Source organism: Nerophis lumbriciformis, linkage group LG02, assembly GCF_033978685.3.
Source record: "Nerophis lumbriciformis linkage group LG02, RoL_Nlum_v2.1, whole genome shotgun sequence".
NCBI lineage: Eukaryota > Metazoa > Chordata > Actinopteri > Syngnathiformes > Syngnathidae > Nerophis > Nerophis lumbriciformis.
The window spans coordinates 28,435,998-28,459,623 of NC_084549.2; the positions used below are offsets into that span (position 1 = coordinate 28,435,998).

The following is a 23,626-nucleotide window of genomic DNA, read 5'->3' on the forward strand; positions in this document are numbered from 1 at the left end:
ATATGCTTACGACTCCTCTCTGCGTGCCAACATTGTTCTTTGAATCAAACAGTCGCTTCGGCGCTACGTCACATCTATGAAATCCCGCCCGGCGATCCTGATTGGTTCATTATTTGTTGCTATCTTGAAGGAGTTTGCATTGCCCTCGAGCCCAGATCCTTGTGTGGAGCTCAGTGAACTACAAGGATAATATAGCACATGCATTGGTAACATTCTAATGAGACATTGCATCTTACTTTTAGTATTTACTTTACATTTATCCTGCAGATACTGCATTGATAATTATTCCCACAACAATAGCTATGATTCTATGCACTTTATAAACAAACAATGGTAACATTCAGAATGATTGCAACTGACATTTGACAAGGATTGCAGACTGCTCACGCTGTTCCCAGAATCGTAAAACAAGGCTCATTTTTAGTTACCTCAGCTCAAGCGATGCTGTTGTTGGAAGCGTAGAGTCTGACAGCTGCGGACAACTCGGTGCCGAACCCCAGCCGTGCTGCACTCCTTGTGGCAATTGTCAAAGGGCCCGACTTTTAACATGTTGTTTTAACTGCTCTGTCTTGTTGTGTGCAGCATTCCCCGTCGAAGGGAGCGGAGTCGCCCCGGCCCAGAAAATCCCAGTGTCAGCGCCGCTTCTTTTTCTGAACAGACTTCATGCTGCACTATGTTCGGATTGTTTGGCCTTGTCTCTCCTGCATTAACACAGTCACTTAATAATGCAATTCAACTAATGCATTAATAATGTCGTGGTTAATGCATATCTTGTAAAAAAAAAAATGTCAGTTCACGGACAAAAATGTACCTAATAAAAAAAAGAATCCCAATCAAATAGTAGGTTTACAGTTTACTTACTCTTCTGTATGGACCTTTCCATTCAAGACATACAAACTCAACTGAACACAAATACACTGACTCTTATAAACATACACAGCAAGCAAGAATCCAAACATTGACTACGAAAATATACATGCACAAATGTTCCACAGTGACGCTGATCATTAAACCCTTTTTCCAACGCAGGAGCTTTTCTCATTTACCTGGGATTTTGAAAAGCTTGCCATGTTTCCACTGACGCAACCAAAACGGAGGTATTATCATGAGAGGTGCCAATATGAAACCGATATTAGAGCCCGGTGTGTACTGGCTGATAAAGTTATTAATCCGATATAATATCAGCACAAATCTACTTATTATTGTGTTGTGTGGGATGTTAGAAAAGGCTTGATCAAGTAAAATGACTTGAGGACAGCGGGAGGTATGAAAAACACAAACCTTATAACATACTTATGCTGCCTTTTTTGAAGTGCAGTGATAGTTTTTTGTCACAACAATTCATTGATAGTCATGACGCAATAAGTTAATTGATCCAGATATGTTTGTCAGTGGATACGCTTCCTAAAACATTGCCTTGGAGACTTTGCATATATATCGTATTTTTTGGACCATAAAGTTAAAGTTAAAAGTTAAAGTACCAATGATTGTCACACACACACTAGGTGTGGCGAAATTATTCTCTGCATTTAACCCATCACCCTTGATCACCCCCTGGGAGGTGAGGGGAGCAGTGGGCAGCAGCGGTGGCCGCGCCCGGGAATCATTTTTGGTGATTTAACCCCCAATTCCAACCCTTGATACTGAGTGCCAAGCAGGGAGGTAATGGGTCCCATTTTTATAGTCTTTGGTATGACTCGGCCGGGGTTTGAACCCACAACCTACCGATCTCAGGGCGGACACTCTAACCACTAGGCCACTGAGTAGGTTAAAGCGGATTATGAGGCACATTGTCGATGAACGCGTCAAAATCGCATTAAAAGGGGTCATATTATGATTTTTTTTCTTAATTTAAAACAATCCCTTGTGGTCTAAATAACATGTAACGGTGGTTCTTTTGGTCAACGTTTTCATAGATTATGTTTCTTCAATTCTTCAAGCTGCTTTTTAACCGTATTTTCAGGATATGCCGTCTTGTGGGCGGTCTTTTTTACATGCCTCCACTTCGACTGGGTCTTTTCCTCGTCATCTTTTGTTGTAGTTTTTAGTGCTTCCATAGCAAGCCTATTGACAGTTTAAGTTCAAACTATAGGCTACACCAGGGGTCCCCAAACTTTTTGACCATGGGGCCGAATTGGGTTAAAAAAAATCGGCCAGGGGCCAGGCTATATATATATATATATATATATATATATATATATATATATAATTTTCCTGAGGGAACTCTTCTGAAGGAATCAATAAAGTACTATCTATCTATCTATATATATATACATATACATACATATATATATATATATATATATATATATATATATATATATATATATATATATATATATATATATATATATGTGTGTGTGTGTGTGTGTGTGTGTGTGTGTGTGTGTGTGTGTGTGTGTGTGTCTCATTGCAAATTCGACAAACTGCCTTCTCTTTACACTGAACAAAATAAAAGTCATATGTCCGCTGAAGCTTAAAAACTCTACACTCGGAATCTATTTCACTAATCCCCAACTATTTCGCCAATTTTTTTCTCTCGTGCACTAATTGTCTGAAAGAGTGCGCACTTGCCGCGCGCTCGACCGACATTGCGGCGCGAGCGTGATGACGTCACGATATCGATGGGAAAATTCCTTTTCACGCAATATGATTTGCGAGAATAACAAGCGGTAGAAAATGGATTGATGGATTGGCTAGAAAGGACAGAAAAAAAAAATTATCATAAAAAAAAAGAAAGAAAAAAATATTTTTTTAATTTTTTTATTTTTTTATGCTCGTGACTTCCCGCGGGCCGGATTTTGGCGGCTTCGTAGTTTTACCAAAGTCAGACTAAAACCTTTTGACCCATTTGTGAGTGCTGTGCCCAATGTTCTATATTCTCAATGAATCATCAAAGTTTTGGTCTTGCTTGCTTACCTGTACTTGCTAGCGTCATTTATTGAACATGTGTCAACCTGCAGTCCACACCTATCTCTTACGTGTGACTGCTAACTACTGATCACACTTATCATTACACCATGTACCACATAAAGATGGTTCGAGGTCAGTAAAGTTAAAGTTAAAGTACCAATGATTGTCACACACACTAAGTGTGGTTAAATTATCCTCTGCATTTGACCCATCACCCTTGATCACACCCTGGGAGGTGAGGGGAGCAGCGAGCAGCAGCGGTGGCCGCACCCGGGAATCATTTTAGTGATTTAACCCCCAATTCAAACCCTTGATGCTCAAGCAGGGAGGTAATGGGTCCCATTTGTACAGCACAACCAGAATGAATACATACATTAGGTGCACCGAGTTATAAGGTGCACTGTCGATTTTTGCAAAAAATTAAAGGCTTTTAATTGTTCCTTACAGTCAGAAAAATAAATAGGTATGCAACAATTGTTATTTGAATCTTGTTTATTGATACATGTTGTGTTTTAGACTGCAATATTGTTCAGTGTGCTTAGTTGTTGTGTAGCTGCTAGCTCCTAGTAACCTATAGCCTACCATGTTTACTATGTATAAATGACTTCACTAAAATACAAGAAAAGACCAACCTTGTGTGCTTATTGGAGGACATTCAAATGTTAACTGGCTGTTTAGCTTTACACAAGTAAACACGCTACAGCAGTGTTTTTCAACCACTGTGCCGCGGCACACAAGTGTACCGTGAGATATTGTTTGGTGTGCCGTGGGAGATTATGTAATTTCACCTAATTTGGTTAAACATGTGTTTTGCAAACCAGTAATTATAATCCGCAAATGTGCCGTTGTTGAGTGTCTGTGCTGTCTAGAGCTTGGCAGAGTAAGCGTGTAATACTCTTCCATATCAGTAGGTGGCAGCAGGTAGCTAATTGCTTTTTTTGTAGCTGTCGGGAACGACGACAATGTTTTGCAAGTAAAAGTGAAGTGAAGTGAATTAGTGAAGTTAATTATATTTTATATAGCACTTTTTCTATAGTGACTCAAAGCGCTTTACATAGTGAAACCCAATATCTAAGTTACATTTAAACCAGTGTGGGTGGCACTGGGAGCAGGTGGGTAAAGTGTCTTGCCCAAGGACACAACGGCAGTGACTAGGATGGCAGAAGCGGGGATCGAACCTGGAACCCTCAAGTTGCTGGCACGGCCACTCTACCAACCGAGCCATACCGCCCCATAAAATATATATTGCATTAGATACCCAAAAAGGTATCTAACGCTTAAACCAAAAATAAACAAAAGGTGAGTGCTGCTAAGAAAAGGCATTGAAGCTTAGGGAAGGCTATGCAAAACGAAGCTAAAACTGAACTGGCTGCAAAGTAAACAAAAACAGAATGCTGGACGACAGCAAAGACTTACAGCGTGTGGAGCAGACGGCGTCCACAAAGTACATCCGTACATACCATGACAATCAACACCAAAATAGGAGCGCAAGACAAGAACTAAAACACTACACACAGGAAATCACCAACAAACTCAAAATAAGTCAGGGTGTGATGTGACAGGTCGTGACAGTACACCTACTTTGAGACAAGAGCTATAGTGATGCATGGTTAGTTATGGTTTAAAGTCAATTGCGAAAGGTTGAAAAACACTGCGCTACAGGACTGCTTGCATCAAAGCTTAGTAGGGAGATTTTATTATTCAATACTTGTTTTGTTTTTTTATGTATCGGACCGATATCCGATATCAATATCGGATCAGGACTCCCCTAATTATTATATTAATTAACAAAAGGGAATGTAATTTGCTACTCGAATCCATAATATTTATTGACAACACTGGAAAAATGTACTACAATTGCATACAAGGAAACATGTTCTCTGCATGTAATTAGGCTGGCCTGCCTTCAGAATGAAATGAGTGGATCAATATGCGAGGACATCACGGCTATGCAAAGGTGAATGACATATTTCACCATACTGTACAGCATACAGGTATTTCACAGGTATCCTCATGCCGTTGTGGCTTGTGCAGCCCTTTGAGACATTTGTGATTAAGGGCTATATAAATGTAACTGTTGCTACTAATAATTATTATAATTTGTTTTATTTCTCTAAAAACAGAATAATAAGTTAAGTTCATAAAAGGGAATTCAAATCAAAATGCATAAAAGTTCATAAGAAGGCTATATTTAAGTTACTATGGTTAAAAATGTAATTTCATGCCTTTTTGTTAAGTTTGTGGGCATACTTTTATTTTGAAGTGTCTCGTTTGGTCTGTCGTCTGATGTAAGGAAGCTACTTCCGGGTATGAGTAAACATTTTTGATGCCATGTGAAGGCAGAAAAAGAGAGACTGACTGTCACAAAGACTAAAAAGTGTCACAGGGACTATAAGCGTTTGGGCTATAAGAGCCTGAAGATCTCAATTTCCTCCTAAAAGAAGCATGCAGGCCAACAAGGTATTTGTTTGTCATTTCTGTTTGTATTTACTTTGGTAAAATGTTCGATCCACATGCCGTGCATGTTGTTATTTTTACGTTTATAACGTGCTTTATTTTATTTCAGTTTTCAAGGTGAATTTGAAGGGAAAGGAAGCCTTCAAATAAATCAGTTCAAGAAAACCATTGTGTCTGTGCTATTTGGAGTTACAATAAATAAACTTTGATTGATTAATTTCACAGTCATCATAGCGACCTGATGAAAAGCCACTGTGAAAAGCCCTGTCTCTGAGTGCCAGGTGCCCCCTATAATCACAAATAAACACACACCACTTTCTTTTATAGTATTCTATACCGCACTAATTTCTCACCCTAGTCTTCTCATCCAGTCTCCCATTACCAAAAAATTACCCACTATTACCACCTAGTCTCCTCAGTTGGATTACCTTTGGCACCCCCTGCTTTACTAGCATTGCAACTGAAAAGGAGAGTGGGTTGTAGGGACACGTACTCCAATCATAAGTGTGCTTGTATCCACATTGCGACCTCCTTATGAGGACATTTCTTTCGCTTTAATATATTTTATGGCTGCAATTATTCTTTGTAAGATGATAAAGGGCTAGAGAGTGGTGTATTTAAATGCAACTGCAGTATTTCTTCATGCAAAAACGTTGTCTTAGTGACACCAAGCTATGTATATAAAATGACTTATTTATGTCGACATGTTTCATTGCAAATATATAAATCACACATTTCCTAAGCTTTTTTGTATAATTAATGACTGGACACATTAACAATGACATGCAATCAATTCCAACCAATAATACATAGACAATGAATAATTCATATTGCAGTGATTTGCAGAAGGCATACATGTAGCTTGTAAATGTCGTTTTTGCCTTGTGTGAAGGTAGTAGATATTTAACTAAAGCACCAACTCATGTAATTTGTGAGTCTGCCTCCTCATTAGACTTAGATTCCCAAAAGAACATAGTAAACCTACCTGCAAACAATCAACAACTAAGCAATATTCTTGCTTCTGCTGTTAATTTCAAATAAACATTTAAACAGGTTATTTTTTTTAAACAAAAGGCGCCATAATTCTGGCAAGATCAGGCTCTCATTACACGGTGGGTAGCCATATTAGTCAGTTTCCTACATTTGCCCATTACAAAACATAAGGCAAGCTGACCATGAGTGACTTTTTTCAATTAATAGAACACAATTTCATGCACCCATAATTAAATGTCACCTCATAAAGAAACTGCACTGTCTGGCAATCTGGGCTAATAAGGGACACACAAATGCTGAGAAAGTATAGCTGGAAAACATAACCCGCAATGTGGAGCCAGGCTAAATTAATCATGAATTACTTCCCCTGCACAAAGTTCATTTTTGAGTCACCCAAGAGAGCTCGCTCCTTGATTTTAAAGGATGGTTTCAACCTGGTTATAGGTGAATGTTGGGCACAAACACTTTGTTTCAACCATAAAGTAACTACGCACAAGGATGCTCCAGAAGACAGGGCGAGACAAATGCATGTAATTATTGAGCAATCTGAACAGCAAGCTTTAAGGCGGTAGAGTAGAGAAAACGAGCATGGCTGCTTCCTCACATGCTTGGAACTTCGGGCCAAAAGCTTGGTGCGCAGTTTGTAATTGCACAAATGAAGAAGGATGAAGCCGTTCAATGAAAGACCACTGCTTTAGATTAAAATGCATGAACAGCTGTTGCTATTATGCATGGTTCCTTGGGCTAGCTTTTGCAAGGCACTTCTTCATTAAAGCCCACAGCTTTATATAATATATAAAGATTTGCAAAGCAGCTTATGAGCCAACCAAAGCCACAGAGAGATGGGGATATAAAAAGTTATAATCACCAAAAATTTTGAGATCTTATTTTCATTTTTCCATCTAGAAAAAAAAGTGTTTACAATAGTTTGTATTTAATTAGAAACTAAACAGATACACAATGAGACTAAACACAGATTTACACCAATAAAAGTGACCGCAAATAAAACCAAAGTTCCTCCAAATTCAATAACTATGGTGATACTCGTACTATGTTTTGTTTCTGAATATGTGTGGTCTTATTTTAGGTGATAGTATACATAGCCCATCAAATAAAAAATGGCCTGCCGTGGCAGTGTTTTTCAACCACTGTGCCGCGGCACACTAGTGTGCCATGCGATACAGTCTGGTGTGCCGTGGGAGATTATCTAATTTCATCTATTTGGGTTAAAATTATTTTTTGCAAACCAGTAATTATAGTCTGCAAATGATGTGTTGTTGTTGATTGTTGGTGCTGTCTAGAGTTCGGCAGAGTAACCGTGTAATACTCTTCCATATCAGTAGGTGGCAGCTGGTAGCTAATTGCTTTGTAGATGTTGGAAACAGCGGGAGGCAGCGTGCAGGTAAAAAGGTGTCTAATGCTTAAACTAAAAATAAACAAAAGGTTAGTGTCCCTAAGAAAAGGCTTTGAAGCTTAGGGAAGGCTATGCAGAACTAAACTAAAACTGAACTGGCTACAAAGTAAACAAAAACAGAATGCTGGACGACAGCAAAGACTTACAAAGACGGCGTCCGAACATGACATGACAATGAACAATGTCCCCACAAAGAAGGATAAAAACAACTGAAATATTATTGATTGCTAAAACAAAGGAAAACATGAAACTGCTAGAGGAAAATACCAAAAAAAGAGAAAAAGCCACCGAAATAGGAGCGCAAGACAAGAACTAAAACACTAGACACAGGAAAACAGGAAAAAAAACTCAAAATAGGTCACGACGTGATGTGACAGGTCGTGACAGTACACCTACTTTGAGACAAGAGCTATAGTGATGCATGGTTAGTTATGGTTTAAAGTCAATTGCGACAACAACTTTTTACTGTCAACTGAGTTTCGTTTTTTAATTATTTCTGCTGGTGGTGTGCCTCCGGATTTTTTCAACGCAAAAAATGTGCTTTGGCTCAAAAAATTTTGAAAAACACTCTGCTATGGATCCATTCAAATAATGCATTGAAAGGATAGTATTAGCACCTCAACTGAAGAGCATGAGTGGATGTGCTAATATTAATTTTGGTTCAAGCTGAACAGTGCATGTTTGAAAGGCCTCTGGCAGTAAACATTTATGAGGAGTTACTGTGAACTATTGCCCCAGTGGCAGCAATTTCGCAAAAAAGCTGCAGTGGAAAATACATTTGTTATAATCTTAGGTTTATGATTCACATTTGCACAATAAATTTCCCTGCTTTAATTTCCACATTAGTGTCCTTTTACATCGTACTGTTGTTATGCCTATTTTATAAACACAGTGTTTATAAAACTGTTTAGTGCTGTGCAACTGGTCAGACGGCCTTCTCTGAATTCATAAATTAATAAGAGACCTGCACTTAAAGGGGTTTATTACAAGAATATACCAAAGTGTAGGTCAAAGACTGGATTCCGTCGCTGCATAATTCAACATACAAACAGAAGAAACAAATGTAGAATAAAGAAACCAACAACCTAAAATGTAAAATGGCATCCTCTTGATTATAACTGAGAAGTACACAATGCATGCCTGTCACACGTAAGGATGAATAAAGATAGGTGTATCTATGCTATGCATTTTGCAATAGGTATTAGTCTGTGGCGATTGCTCTAAGACTGCAAAGACAGCTTGGCTTCCCCTGAAATGTACAAAAAAATAAGAATTCAAATATGTAGTTATGTTTACATGTCAATGACTAAAGATGCACGCACTAGAACACTTTCAAAATGTTGTTCAAAATCAACTACTTTCTACGCAGCTTTGTTCCTATTCATTCACTGTACCATTCCCAAATTATGTCGGCTCTATTGATAACCTCACTAACAACTTTGACAATGCCCTGCGCAAAACCATTGATAGCATAGCACCGCTAAAACAAAAAAGGGCACCTAAAAGGCGCACCCCATGGTTTACAGAGGAAACCAGAGCTCATAAATTATCATGTAGAAAGTTGGAACGCAAATGGCGCGCGACCAAGCTTGAGGTTTTCCATCAAGCATGGAGTGATAGTTTAATATCGTATAAACGCATGCTTACCTTAGCTAAAGCTAAATATTACTCAAATCTCATCCGCCTCAACAAAAACGACCCAAAATTTTTGTTTAGTACAGTAGCATCGCTAACCCAACAAGGGACTCCTCCCAATAGCTCCACCCACTCGGCAGATGACTTTATGAATTTCTTTAATAAAAAAAAATTGAACTCATTAGAAAGGAGATTAAAGACAACGCATCCCAGCTACAACTGGGTTCTATGAACACAGATACAACTGTATCTACGACGGATACTGCAATACAAAATAGTCTCTCTCTTTTTGATGAAATAACATTAGAGGAACTATTACAGCGTGTAAGTGGGATAAAACAAACAACATGTTTACTTGACCCACTTCCTGGGAAACTTATCAAGGAGCTTTTTGTATTATTAGGTCCATCAGTGCTAAATATTATAAACTTATCACTTTCCTCTGGCACTGTTCCCCTAGCATTCAAGAAAGCGGTTATTCATCCTCTGCTCAAAAGACCTAACCTTGATCCTGACCTCATGGTAAACTACCGACCGGTGTCCCACCTTCCCTTTATTTCGAAAATCCTCGAAAAAATTGTCGCACAGCAGCTAAATGAACACTTAGTGTCTAACAATCTCTGTGAACCTTTTCAATCCGGTTTCAGGGCAAATCACTCTACGGAGACAGCCCTCGCAAAAATGACTAATGATCTACTGCTGACGATGGATTCTGATGCGTCATCTATGTTGCTGCTTCTCGATCTTAGCGCTGCTTTCGATACCGTCGATCATAATATTTTATTAGAGCGTATCAAAACACGTATTGGTATGTCAGACTTAGCCTTGTCGTGGTTTAACTCTTATCTTACTGACAGGATGCAATGCGTCTCCCATAATAATGTGACCTCTGACTATGTTAAGGTAACGTGCGGAGTTCCTCAGGGTTCGGTTCTTGGCCCTGCACTCTTTAGTATTTACATGCTGCCGCTAGGCGACATCATACGCAAATACGGTGTTAGCTTTCATTGCTATGCTGATGACACCCAACTCTACATGCCCCTAAAGCTGACCAACACGCCGGATTGTAGTCAGCTGGAGGCGTGTCTTAATGAAATTAAACATTGGATGTCCGCTAACTTCTTGCAACTCAACGCCAAGAAAACGGAAATGCTGATTATCGGTCCTGCTAAACACCGACATTTATTTAATAATACCACCTTAACATTTGACAACCAAACAATTACACAAAGCGAATCAGTAAAGAATCTGGGTATTATCTTCGACCCAACTCTCTCCTTTGAATCACACATTAAGAGTGTTACTAAAACGGCCTTCTTTCATCTCCGTAATATCGCTAAAATTCGTTCTATTTTATCCACTAGCGACGCTGAGATCATTATTCATGCGTTCGTTACGTCTCGTCTCGACTACTGTAACGTATTATTTTCGGGTCTCCCTATGTCTAGCATTAAAAAATTACAGTTGGTACAAAATGCGGCTGCTAGACTTTTGACAAGAACAAGAAAGTTTGATCATATTACGCCTATACTGGCTCACCTGCACTGGCTTCCTGTGCACTTAAGAAGTGACTTTAAGGTTTTACTACTTACGTATAAAATACTACACGGTCTAGCTCCGTCCTATCTTGTCGATTGTATTGTACCATATGTCCCGGCAAGAAATCTGCGTTCAAAGAACTCCGGCTTATTAGTGATTCCCAGAGCCCAAAAAAAAGTCTGCGGGCTATAGAGCGTTTTCTATTCGGGCTCCAGTACTATGGAATGCCCTCCCGGTAACAATTAGAGATGCTACCTCAGTAGAAGCATTTAAGTCCCATCTTAAAACTCATTTGTATACTCTAGCCTTTAAATAGCCCCCCTGTTGGACCAGTTGATCTGCCGTTTCTTTTCTTTTCTCCTCTGCTCCCCTTTTCCTTGAGGGGGGGGGGGCACAGGTCCGGTGGCCATGGATGAAGTGCTGGCTGTCCAGAGTCGGGACCCGGGGTGGACCGCTCGCCTGTGCATCGGCTGGGAACATCTCTACGCTGCTGACCCGTCTCCGTTCGGGATGGTGTCCTGCTGGCCCCACTATGGACTGGACTCTTACTATTATGTTGGATCCACTATGGACTGGACTCTCACAATATTATGTCAGACCCACTCGACATCCATTGCTTTCGGTCTCCCCTAGAGGGGGGGGGTTACCCACATATGCGGTCCTCTCCAAGGTTTCTCATAGTCATTCACATCGACGTCCCACTGGGGTGAGTTTTTCCTTGCCCGTATGTGGGCTTTGTACCGAGGATGTCGTTGTGGCTTGTGCAGCCCTTTGAGACACTTGTGATTTAGGGCTATATAAATAAAGATTGATTGATTGATTGATTGATAGAGCCAGTGCATTAAACAGGGCTGAAGCACAGCCTCCAAAGACGTCAAAGGGGAGGCAAAGAGTGTCTTGTTCCACTGCAGCGAAGCTCGATAGTCATTGGAAAAATGCTCTGCAAATGCTTGGTCCCAGCCTTTGGACGCTCAGCATCTATGGGCTTCCTCATGATGATTGGATGATCTGTCTAAGGCTGAATCCCTTTTTGATTGACCACAAAATGAGCAAATCAGCATTCTTGAATATAAACCCCTGCCAGAGCATATTTCAAGTTTCATTCAGTTGTTCTGAATCGATATGGAGACTTTTACAATCCTTTTAGGGACTTTTTCTTTGTTAAAAAACGACTAGCGACCAATATGGCATTTTTTTATGGTGTTATTAGAGACTGTACTCATGTTTCAAGAGTAGCTGAAAAGGAGTTTTCTCTCCTTGAAAGACCAGGTACTAGTGCTGTCAAACGATAATCGGGAAAAAAATATCTGATTAATTACACTTTTGCATGTTTATTAATTGTAAATAATCAAAGTTGACAACATTTCCACGGGTATGCTCTGGCTGCGTTGTTTGTCGGCCACTGCTTCTTGTCGATGTACTAGTAGCGTTCCTGCTAGTGGCTGCCTCAAAAATAGGTTTTGTTTTTAGATGGTATTTTAAACTTGTTATGCTTCTTAGATAAGAGAATTCATGGCTGCAGTATATGCAAATTATCTCAGTTGTATCTAAAGTGTGTTTTCATGCAAAATTTGCTACCAATCAGAGTCTCCTTAATAAACTTTGCCCTGGTGTACGCACTGACCGGATCACTGACCGTATAGCAGCCTACTCTGCCTTTTGGTGATTAATCCCATGCTTTTACTGGTTAACTTTGACAGCCCTAGGTACATAATTGTTAAGTTTCTTAGCCACTTCGATCTTAAGTGAGGCTATCTGTATTTAAGTGGCCATTCAGGAAACATCTTGATGTAAAAACTGACAAAAAATGTAATTACACCGGGTCTTCCATCACAACTATCACTGCCGCATCCTTCTAAATCAGAAAATAGCTCTCGGGAGTTGAGAATAAGCACCAAAATCAATACAATCAAAAGCTCTTTCTTTCTTCCAAAAAGAGATTGCCCCAGTTATCCAGAGGTTCCATCGATGTATTAAAAAACAAAGTAAAATAGGCTTGCAGAAACTGATGGTTATCATTCAGTAATAGAGGCAAGAAGATTTATAAAACACTGCTGACCAGAATTTAAATATGCAATATTATTTAGTATATTTTGTTCGGTTTAAACTTAAACTGACCAAATGAAAAAGGAAACTCCAGTAAGATAATTCCAAGTTCATACTGTATGTCTCTCAGAGTAGCCAAACAAAACAATAAAGGCCAGACCCTGCAAATCATTTCTAGTGATTTATCTGACTGGGCCTTGACAACTTTGGAGCCAAATCCCAAAGTATGCGATCTATTAGATGAGCCTGTGTCAGCGCAGGGGAGATAAAACGTCCACAGCTGCCCATTGAAACGTCCTCCCCAGGTCCAGCTGTGACAAACAAATCAAAGGCTCCGACACTGAGAACAAGCAGCACAAAACAGAGCTCACCTTCACACAAGCTCTATGCAAAGCACTAATGCACTACGCTCTGTTATCTGCTGAGTAAACGTGGTAGAAAATGGAGCAATGATAGAATGTGAGGGATGGGATCACTCCTTCCAACAATAACATTTGTTGGGGGAAACAATGGTGACACCACTTGGCCACAATGAATGGAAGCACTGTTGCGTGGACTGTAAGTCAAATACATTGCAGCAGAGCTTGGCTTATAATTGTAAGACTTTACTTTTTAAAAGCAAGTCTATGGTTTGCATCGTGACTTCATGTTCCTTAGTGGCAATATGAAGCAGGGCTCCAGGCTCATCTCCGATGATGACACCCCACTCCCCCTTCGGTTTCGTCCTCTTATCTTTTCTCCTTGTGGAAGCTTGTGTGGTCTAGGTGCTTTACTGGTGGCTATGGGCTTGGCTTCTCAACTATGTGAGAATCCTTGCCGTAGAACTACAGATTAACTGAAATGGGGCTTTTATAATTATACTGAAATGATTCCAGGCATATCCTGCTGGTCCTTTTAATTAAGTAGATAATTTTTCTCCAGGGAAGACCAGCTTTAACATACTTACCGGCTATTTCAAAAGCAGACTATTATTTGAACAGTGGCAAATAAATTATTTATTTTTAATTGAACAAAGTAATTGTCTGGGTTTGGTTTGTAATGAAGAGGACTGAATATGAGAGGGGAAGACATTTATTGTTGAGCTTGTAACAATCTTAGATTAGATATAACTTTTCTGAGATTGTTGAAGCACTGTCTTACTGACTCCCATTGACAGTAAAAACATCTTCATGCAACGTTTGGAGGTGAATATCAGGGAGTTATAGGGTTCTATGTCACCTACCGGTCTGTGTGTAACAATGAAAGCTAATAAAGAGCTTGACCTCCCATGATTCATCCAATTTACTGTGATAACTTACCTGGGCGCCACATACCTTGCATGCAGCACCTACCTTGATGTAAAGAGACATATTAATTTAAACAGAATGCAATAATGGCTTCCATGGTGACCACACTCAGAAAGTATTTAATTTAAAGTTAAAATTACTGTCCAATTATTATCACTCCTATTGAGGATGAACCAAAACAGAATGCAATTGAAACCTTTTGCATAACTTTAATGGGGAAAAGTTAATAACTGCAGAGAAATACATGATTGATTGATCTGTCCTTCCTTGTACTCAGCTGCCCTGCTAAGACACACGCACACCGCGGATGGAGCAGCTTTCCATTTAATAAAAAAATTCAAAACAACAACAAGTTGCTAAACTGTCCTCATTTTTCAGCTGCCCATCTGACACACACACACACACACACACACACACACACACACACACACACACACACACACACACACACACACACACTATCACTAGTCCTGTGGTGCACTCACTGTTTGAAATCATAAAACTCCTTAACTTTAAGCCAGGGTGCTACAATGATTAGGAATAGAAAATAAATTAACCTTTTTGGTTAATCTTCTTTGCATGCAGCGTAAGGTGTGTGTGAGGGGTGTGGCTATGAGTAATGTTGACAACACTATATTTCCTTTAAAACCACACATTGCTTGTCTATACAATTATTTTAAAAGGCCTAAAAAGCACAAAAAGTGTCAATTAGCACAGTAGCTGATGACAACCTGTTGTGCTGGCTTGAATGAACACTCGATGGGGCGGCATAGCTCGGTTGGTAGAGCGGCCGTGCCAGCAACTTGAAGGTTCCAGGCTCGATTCTCGCTTTCGCCATCCTAGTCACTGCCGTTGTGTCCGTGGGCAAGACACTTTACCCACCTGCTCCCAGTGCCACCCACACTGGTTTAAATGTAACTTAGATATTGGGTTTCACTATGTAAAGCGCTTTGAGTCACTAGAGAAAAGCGCTACATAAATATAATTCCCTTCACTTCACAATCTAGCAGCCTGCTTACAATGGCTGTGCTGCCGGGCACAAAATAGTTGAATGAAATGTTGGTACACTGAGACAAGTTTCATAACTCAAAGCATATTTTTGTTTGGTCTGAATCTAGAAGGTTTGTGAATCTAGAAGTTTGCACAATGAGGGTTTCGGAAAACAAGGGTCCACTGTACTACTGCAGTACAGGGCATTGCGCACAATAGTTCTAGCTACTGATAATGACTCTGCATATTAGTATCTTATGGAATTATATTACAAAACCCAAAATTAGTGAAGTTAGCACGTTGTGTAAATCGTAATTAAAAACAGAATGCAATGATTTGCAAATCCTTTTCAACCAATTAAATACACTACTTAAAGTTTGAACTTTGTTATTTTTTGCAAATATTAGCTCATTTGGAATTTGATGTCTGCAACAAAGCTGACACAAGTGGCAAAAAAAGACTGAGAAAGTTGAGGAATGCTCATCAAACACTTATTTGGAAAATCCCACAGGTGAATAGGTGGGTGCCATGATTCGTTATAAAAGCAGATTCCATGAAATGCTCAGTCATTCACAAACAAGGATGGGGCGAGGGTCACTACTTTGTGAACAAATGCGTGAGCAAATTGTCGAACAGTTCAAGAACAACATTTCTCAACCAGCTATTGCAAACAATTTAGGGATTTCACCATCTAAGGTCCGTAATATCATCAAAAGGTTTAGAGAATCTGGAGAAATTACTGTACGTAAGCAGCATGCCCGTGACCTTCGATCTTTCAGGCGGTACTGCATCAAAAAGCGACATCAGTGTGCAAAGGATATCGCCACATGGGCTCAAGAACACTTCAGAAAACCACTGTCAGTAACTACAGTTTGTCGCTATATCTGTAAGTGCAAGTTAAAACTCTACTATGCAAAGCGAAAGCCATTTATCAACAACAACCAGAAACGCCGCCGGCTAAGATGGACTGATGCAAAGTGGAAAAGTGTTCTGTGGTCTGACGAGTCCGCATTTAAATTGTTTTTGGAAACTGTGGCCGTCGTGTCCTCTGGACCAAAGAGGTAAAGAACCATCCGGACTGTTATAGGTGCAAAGTTCAAAAGCCAACATCTGTGATGGTATGGGGGTGTATTAGTGCCCAAGGCATGGGTAACTTACACATCTGTGAAGACACCATTAATGCTGAAAGGTACATACAGGTTTTGCAGCAACATATGTTGCTATCGAAGCAACATATTTTTCATGGATGCCCCTGCTTATTTCAGCAACACAATGCCAAGCCACATTTCTGCACGGGTACAACAGTGTGGCTTCGTAGTAAAAGAGTGCGAGTACTAGACTGGCCTGCCTGTCGTCCAGACCTGTCTCCCATTGAAAATGTGTGGCGGAATATGAAGCGTAAAATGCGACAACGGAGACCCCGGACTGCTGAGCAACTTAAGCTGTACATCAAGCAAGAATGGGAAATAATTCCACCTGAAAACCTTCAAAAAATGGTCTCCTCAGTCTCCAAACGTTTACTGAGTGTTGTTAAAAGAAAAGGCCATGTAACACAGTGGTAAAAATGTAATGTGTTGCTGCACATTAAATTCTAAGTTAATGATTATTCCCCCCCCCAAAATTTAAAAGTTTCTCAGTTTGAACATTGAATATCTTGTCTTTGCAGTTTATTAAATTGAATATAAGTTGAAAATGATTTGCAAATCATTGTATTCTGTTTTTATTTACGATTTGCACCACGTGCCAACTTCACTGGTGTTGGGTTTTGTACAATAAAGTTTGAGGAGCAGGGAAGCAGCTGATCAGTCAATCATGTCGACATTGGCACGCAAACTTGTGATCACGGCGTCGCTATAAATAGTTCAGGGGACGGTGTGGCGAAGTTGGTAGAGTGGCCGTGCCAGCAATCGGAGGGTTGCTAGTTACTGGGGTTCAATCCCCACCTTCTATCATCCTAGTCACGTCCGTTGTGTCCTTGGGCAAGACACTTCACCCTTGCATGGCAGCTCCCGCCATCAGTGTGTGAATGTGTGTGTGAATGGGTGAATGTGGAAATACTGTCAAAGCGCGTTGAGTACCTTGAAGGTAGAAAAGCGCTATACAAGTATAACCCATTTATCATTTATCATTTATCTGTGTTAGCGCTTATAATAACAATATCACTAATACTTGGTTAATATTCAAGTCACAAAATGTAAATGCAGTATTGTTGGCGCTTTTTGGATGTTTTTTTGGGGGGGGTTACAGGCGGAATAGAGGACCTCCCACTGGCTCTTCTGTAAGCAGACTTTTATTTACGAGGTAGAATGCGTTAAAAAAAATTGTCGTCATGTCTTTCATAACGATTGGAAATGACCCCCCAGCAACAAAAAAAATTGCAGTTCCCCTTTAACAAATGAACTTTTCTATGAACAAACCCTGTTCAAGAACCAATTCAGACTGTAAATCGAGGTTCCACTGCACTGACTTTGTGTGTTAATAAAAAAAAAACATTTTCCCTTTCGTCTCATATTCATTAACGCAATTTCCTCTGACCTAAGTAACATTTATGTTGAGTTTGAAGCTCCAAGTGCAGCACTGAGTGTGTTTACACATGCACAGACAGTGACACACACATGTTGTAGACCAAGGATTTTTAAAGTGTGGCACAGTGAGCCTCTCCTCTGAGAACATAATACAGCTTTAGCCTACCCTAGTCTGCCCAAAATAAGATTTTCTGGAGAATATTGTTGGCTTTCTGCTTACCTCAGACACTGTATACTCAGTCACTGTGTGAACTAAAAGTCCAAAAATGTAATTATTTATAACTGAAGTTTTAGAATGTTTGAAAACCATGGTTGTCTTTCTTTCGTCAAACTGCTACACCTCCACGCAAGTGTTCTGGCTCCCTCCTGTCGTGGCAAATAGTCTAGTCCCAATATAATATATTACTTCACTTTTAATACAACTTCCTATCAGAGTACATTGCATGCTGAGGCGCATATCAGTTAATGGGACTCAGTTGGAAGACCCTGACCTTCCCAAGATGATATGTGGACTTAACAATACAGTGAACTGTCACCTCTGAGAATATTTGCTATACATTCTGACTTAAGATTTCTCAGGTCAGCATATATGTCATCGAAGAGGTGTGGGTGGACTGATGGATGTTAAAAGAATAGTGAGCAACATCCATTCTTACTGTGATGACTTTCCAAAGGTGATTGACTTCTCCCACCGTATATTCAGACAGCATGGGTGGAATCCATTACCAACATACATTACAGGAGTGATAAAAACATTATAAACACAAGATTATGTTGCATGTTAAAGCTAACCACACCTCAAACATGATGACCTGGTGTAACCTAGTATAGGTTTACTGAATAGCAATACTGCAATTTTAATCAGATCCTCATTTTTAAATTGCTAATAAAAATACTACCTCAAGTGATGTTGCAAAGCCTGAACACACTGAGGCAATATATTGTGTGCAAACTTTGATAGATCAATATTTAAGGCTCTCTCTTTCTGAATTGTCCTGATACGTCACATTTCCACAAACAATGGTAATATGCCAACGAGTGGTAGCTCGGCTTACTCCACGACAAACTGAAAACACACCTATTAGCCCCACCCGTTGAAATTAATTTAAATCAATTCAATCCATTCTTGGCCCTCCCAAAACACCACCATTTAACATGTAACATGTCTTTAAAATAAAAACAACTAACTTTTTGATTACATATATAGTTTGAAAAACCTTACAAAAGCATGTACTACAAACAACTACATTAGGTTAATTCAGTGTTTTTCAACCTTTTTTGAGCCAAGGCACATTTTTTGTGTTGAAAAAATGCGGAGGCACACCCCCAGCAGAAATCACTAAAAAACAAAACTCAGTTAACAGTAAAAAGTTGTCGCAATTGTTGGATATGACTTTAAACCATAACCAAGCATGCATCACTATAGCTCTTGTCTCAAAGTAGGTGTACTGTCACCACCTGTCACATCACGCTGACTAATTTGGAGTTTATTGCTGTTTTCTTGTGTGTAGTGTTTTAGTTCTTGTTTTGCGCTCCTATTTTGGTGGCTTTTTCTCTTTTTTTGGTATTTTCCTGTAGCAGTTTCATGTCTTCCTATGAGCGATATTTCCCGCATCTACTTTGTTTTAGCAATCAATAATATTTGAGTTGTTTTTATCCTTCTTTGTGGGGACATTGTTGATTGTCATGTCATGTTCGGATGTACATTGACTTTGCTCTACAGTAAGTCTTTGCTGTTGTCCAGCATTCTGTTTTTGTTTACTTTGTAAGCCAGTTCAGTTGTAGTTTCATTCTGCATAGCCTTCCCTAAGCTTCAATGCCTTTTCTTAGAGGCACTCACCTTTTGTTTATTTTTGGTTTAAGCATTAGACACCTTTTTACCTGCGCACTGCCTCCCGCTGCAATTTGCTATCGGCTGCCACCTACTGATATGAAAGAGTATAACGTGGTAAGTCTGTCGATCTCCAGACAGTACAGAAACTCAACAACAACACATCATTTGCAGACTATAATTACTGGTTTGCAAAAAATAGTTTTAACCAAAATAGGTGAAACTAGATAATCTCCCACGGCACACCAGACTGTATCTCACGCGGCACAGTGGTTGAAAAACACTGGTTTAATTAATCAGTGGAATCATATTGTTCAGCATTTACCTTAGGGAGCAGACCTTTGTAGAGGTCTCCTACAGGCTGCTTCTCTGTCATGTAACAGTAGGAACTAGAAAATCACTGTTTATGTTGCACACGGACATATACGTATGTCTGTGTGGCAAAGGTAATGTTTGACCATCTAATTGAGTGGTCAACAATCTTTTCGAGCCAAAGATCCCTGGTCTCAGCCAAAAACCAAAGCAAGATCTACCAATGCATCAACTAATATACAGTATATATACGTATATACTGTATATATATATATATGTACATATATATGTCAATGTTTACTTTTGTATATACATCAACACAAACTCCGTATTTGAGAGCAATATTCACGGACGATAGTATTTGGCTTGTTAGCTTCCTGTTGCAGTCGAGCAATAATGATAATGATGGTTGGCTACGTGACTGACGGACAGGACTCAGCCCGACGGCCGCGCATCTCAACGGGCCGCTCGCCTTTACGGAACCTTACAGTTTGTGGATGACGTTGCAGAACTTCCAGCAGAGCACCGTATTGCTGGAGAGAGGAAGCCGGTTGATTGCTGGCCAGAAAGTGTGGGCGTCTTTCTCATGATCCGTCCATAAAGTGAACGTACTCGCTTGCAGGAAGATGTTAGAAATTGTCTGATGCGTTGCAACAGTCAGCCTTGATGCATTGTTGCAGCTCAATTAGTTATGAGGATACAATAAAATGCGCGTTTGCGAGAAGAGCGGGTGAAGTGTGCCGCCACGCTCGTGGGGGTGTGGCCGCGGTGTCGAGAGCAGAGAATTTGAGGCTGAAGAGAGAGAGGCCAGGCGTGCGAGGCTGTTTGCGGGTTTGTTATTCACACTCCGGGTGGGGGTGTCACTGATGTCATATGAATACATGAGGTTTTTTTCTAATATTTTCGCGATCGACCAGTAGGGTCCCAAAGATTGACTGGTCGATCGCCATCGACGGGTTGGCGACCCTTGATCTTGTTTGTTGAGTCAGGACGAGACAGAAGAAACACAGAAAACACAGTGTCTGCAGCTTCACAATATTTTCATGAATACATGTTTGTTGTTTGGATGTTTGTGGTTGCATGCCACAGAAGCTGGCAGCAGTTTGTGTGATGCTGACTGGCAATGCTGCGGTGGGGCTGAATCGCCGGGTCGACTGATAATCGGTAGGACTTACAATATTTTTTAATGGTGTCTCTCTCTGATTCTGTCATCCGCTTCTTTTCCTTTGCACCAACTTTCTAAGTTCTGGTGGTTTGAGGGCAGGGTTGTGTCAATCCCTGAGCGGCTCTCATATGCGCACGTCAACTGTCAAATCAAAACATATACACTATATTGCCAAAAGTATTTGGCCACCCATCCAAATGATCAGAATCAGGTGTCCTAATCACTTGGCCCGGCCACAGGTGTGTAAAATCAAGCACTTAGGCATGGAAACTGTTTCTACAAACATTTGTGAAAGAATGGGCCACTCTCAGGAACTCAGTGATTTCCAGTGTGGAACTGTCATAGGATGCCACCTGTGCAACAAATCTTGATGAAATGTCCTCGCTCATAAATATTCCAAAGTCAACTGTCGGCTTTATTATAAGAAAATGGAAGAGTTTGGGAACAACAGCAACTCAGCCACGAAGTGGTAGGCCACGTAAACTGACAGAGAGGGGTCAGCGGATGCTGAAGTGCATAGTGCAAAGGGGTCACCGACTTCCTGCACAGTCAGTTGCTACAGAGCTCCAAACGTCATGTGACCTTACAATTAGCCCACGTACCGTACGCAGAGAGCTTCATTGGGCTTGGCCCCTTAGTTCCAGTGAAAGGAACTTTAAATGCTCCAGGATACCAAAACATTTTGGACAATTCCATGCTCCCAACCTTGTGGGAACAGTTTGGAGCGGGCCCCTTTCTCTTCCAACATGACTGTGCACCAGTGCACAAAGCAATGTCCATAAAGACATGGATGACAGAGTCTGGTGTGGATGAACTTGACTGGCCTGCACAGAGTTCTGACCTGAACCCGATAGAACACCTTTGGGATGAATTAGAACGGAGACTGAGAACCAGGCCTTCTCGACCAACATCAGAGTGTGACCTCACCAATGCGCTTTTGGAAGAATGGTCGAACATTCCTATAAACACACTGCGCAACCTTGTGGACAGCCTTCCCAGAAGAGTTGAAGCTTTAATAGCTGCAAAAGGTGGACCGACATCATAATGAACACTATGGGTTAGGAATTGGATGGCACTTCAAGTTCATATGTGAGTCGAGGCAGGTGGCCAAATACTTTTGGCAATATAGTGTATTTTTGTGTCTTGTGTGGACCTTTTTATTACTCAAACGGCATAACCTTGTGACAAGTACTACTTCTACCGGTGGTGGAGTGGGCTCGTAGCTCAAATTATGCTCGCAATTTAAAGCATAACAAAAAGCCGGGAGGCAGCTCTTACCTTAAATTACTCGTAAATTGAGGTTCCACTGTATTAAGTCTTGTTTGATATGTTGTCAGATACTTTTTGGACTGTGTTAAAATAGGTACAACGTAGCATAAATGACCCTTTTTAAGGTTACTACTATGTCAACAAAAAGTTAAAGTGGAAAGTGAATTCACAAGCTAATTTGCCACGACTGATTATCTTCCTTTGAAGCTTTTTGTCTGACGGCCAGATGAAGGAGCTCTCCAAAATGAATGCAAGTGAATGCAACATACTGGGCTTGCAGCCAGGGATTACAGTATGCTCCGTTTAGAACTGTGACAGCCTGGAAAGCTAGCCAGGTCCACTCTACGCCTATACAATCAACTTTGCGAATCAATCAAACGTGTGGGGGCAGTGAGGTAGCCGTGCAGGGACGGCCTGACTGTGAACACTTGAATAGAAGTTTTTTATTTTTTTATTCCTGAGACGCCATTATGCGGCGCCGGGTACCATCACTCTAATTAGACAGGTATCACCAGAGTGTGCTGAGGTAAAATCAGAATCACAGAAAAAAAACAATAGCTTTTATCCGCAATGTGACATCAGCAACTCAAATACAGTGAAACCTCGAGTTACGAACCCCTGATTGTAGAAATATTAACTTTTAGGGTTTGGTTGTTATCATCAGTCATCAACAATTGAGAACAGAGAAATGGATATTGAAACAGTGTAGGTCTGACTTGGTAGGATATGTACAGCAAGTAGTGGACATAGAGAGAGAGACAGAGAGAGATCAGAAGGCATAAGAAAAATATCTACATTTGATTGTTTACATTTGATTATTAACAACAATCCGGGGAGGGTGTTAGTTTAGGGTTGAAGTTGCCTGGAGGTGTACTTTTATTGCGGTTTTGAAGGAGGATAGAGATGCCCTTTCTTTTATACCTGTTGGGAGCGCATTCCACATTGATGTGGCATAGAAAAAGAATGAGTTAAGACCTTTGTTAGATCGGAATCTGGGTTTAACGTGGTTAGTAGAGCTCCTCCTGGTGTTGTAGTTAAGGAAGTAATTTGACATGTACTTCGGTATCAGGGAGGTGTAGCGGATATTATAGACTAGGCCCCATGCCCCTAAAGCTGACCAACACGCCAGATTGTAGTCATCCGGAGGCGTGTCTAAATGAACATCTTAACGCTAAGAAAACGTAAATCTGCGGTTCCTTCCAAGGTTTCTCGGTGTGCCCATTGGGTTGAGTTTTTTCATGCCCTGATACG

At 40.4% G+C, this 23,626-nt stretch overlaps 1 protein-coding gene across 1 annotated transcript in view; it reads right to left on the reverse strand.

The window, feature by feature from the left end:
* The window catches only part of macrod2 (mono-ADP ribosylhydrolase 2), a 1,158,848-nt gene that overhangs the window by 780,790 nt on the left and 354,432 nt on the right, over positions 1-23,626 (reverse strand). The gene's annotated exons all lie outside the window — the stretch shown is intronic.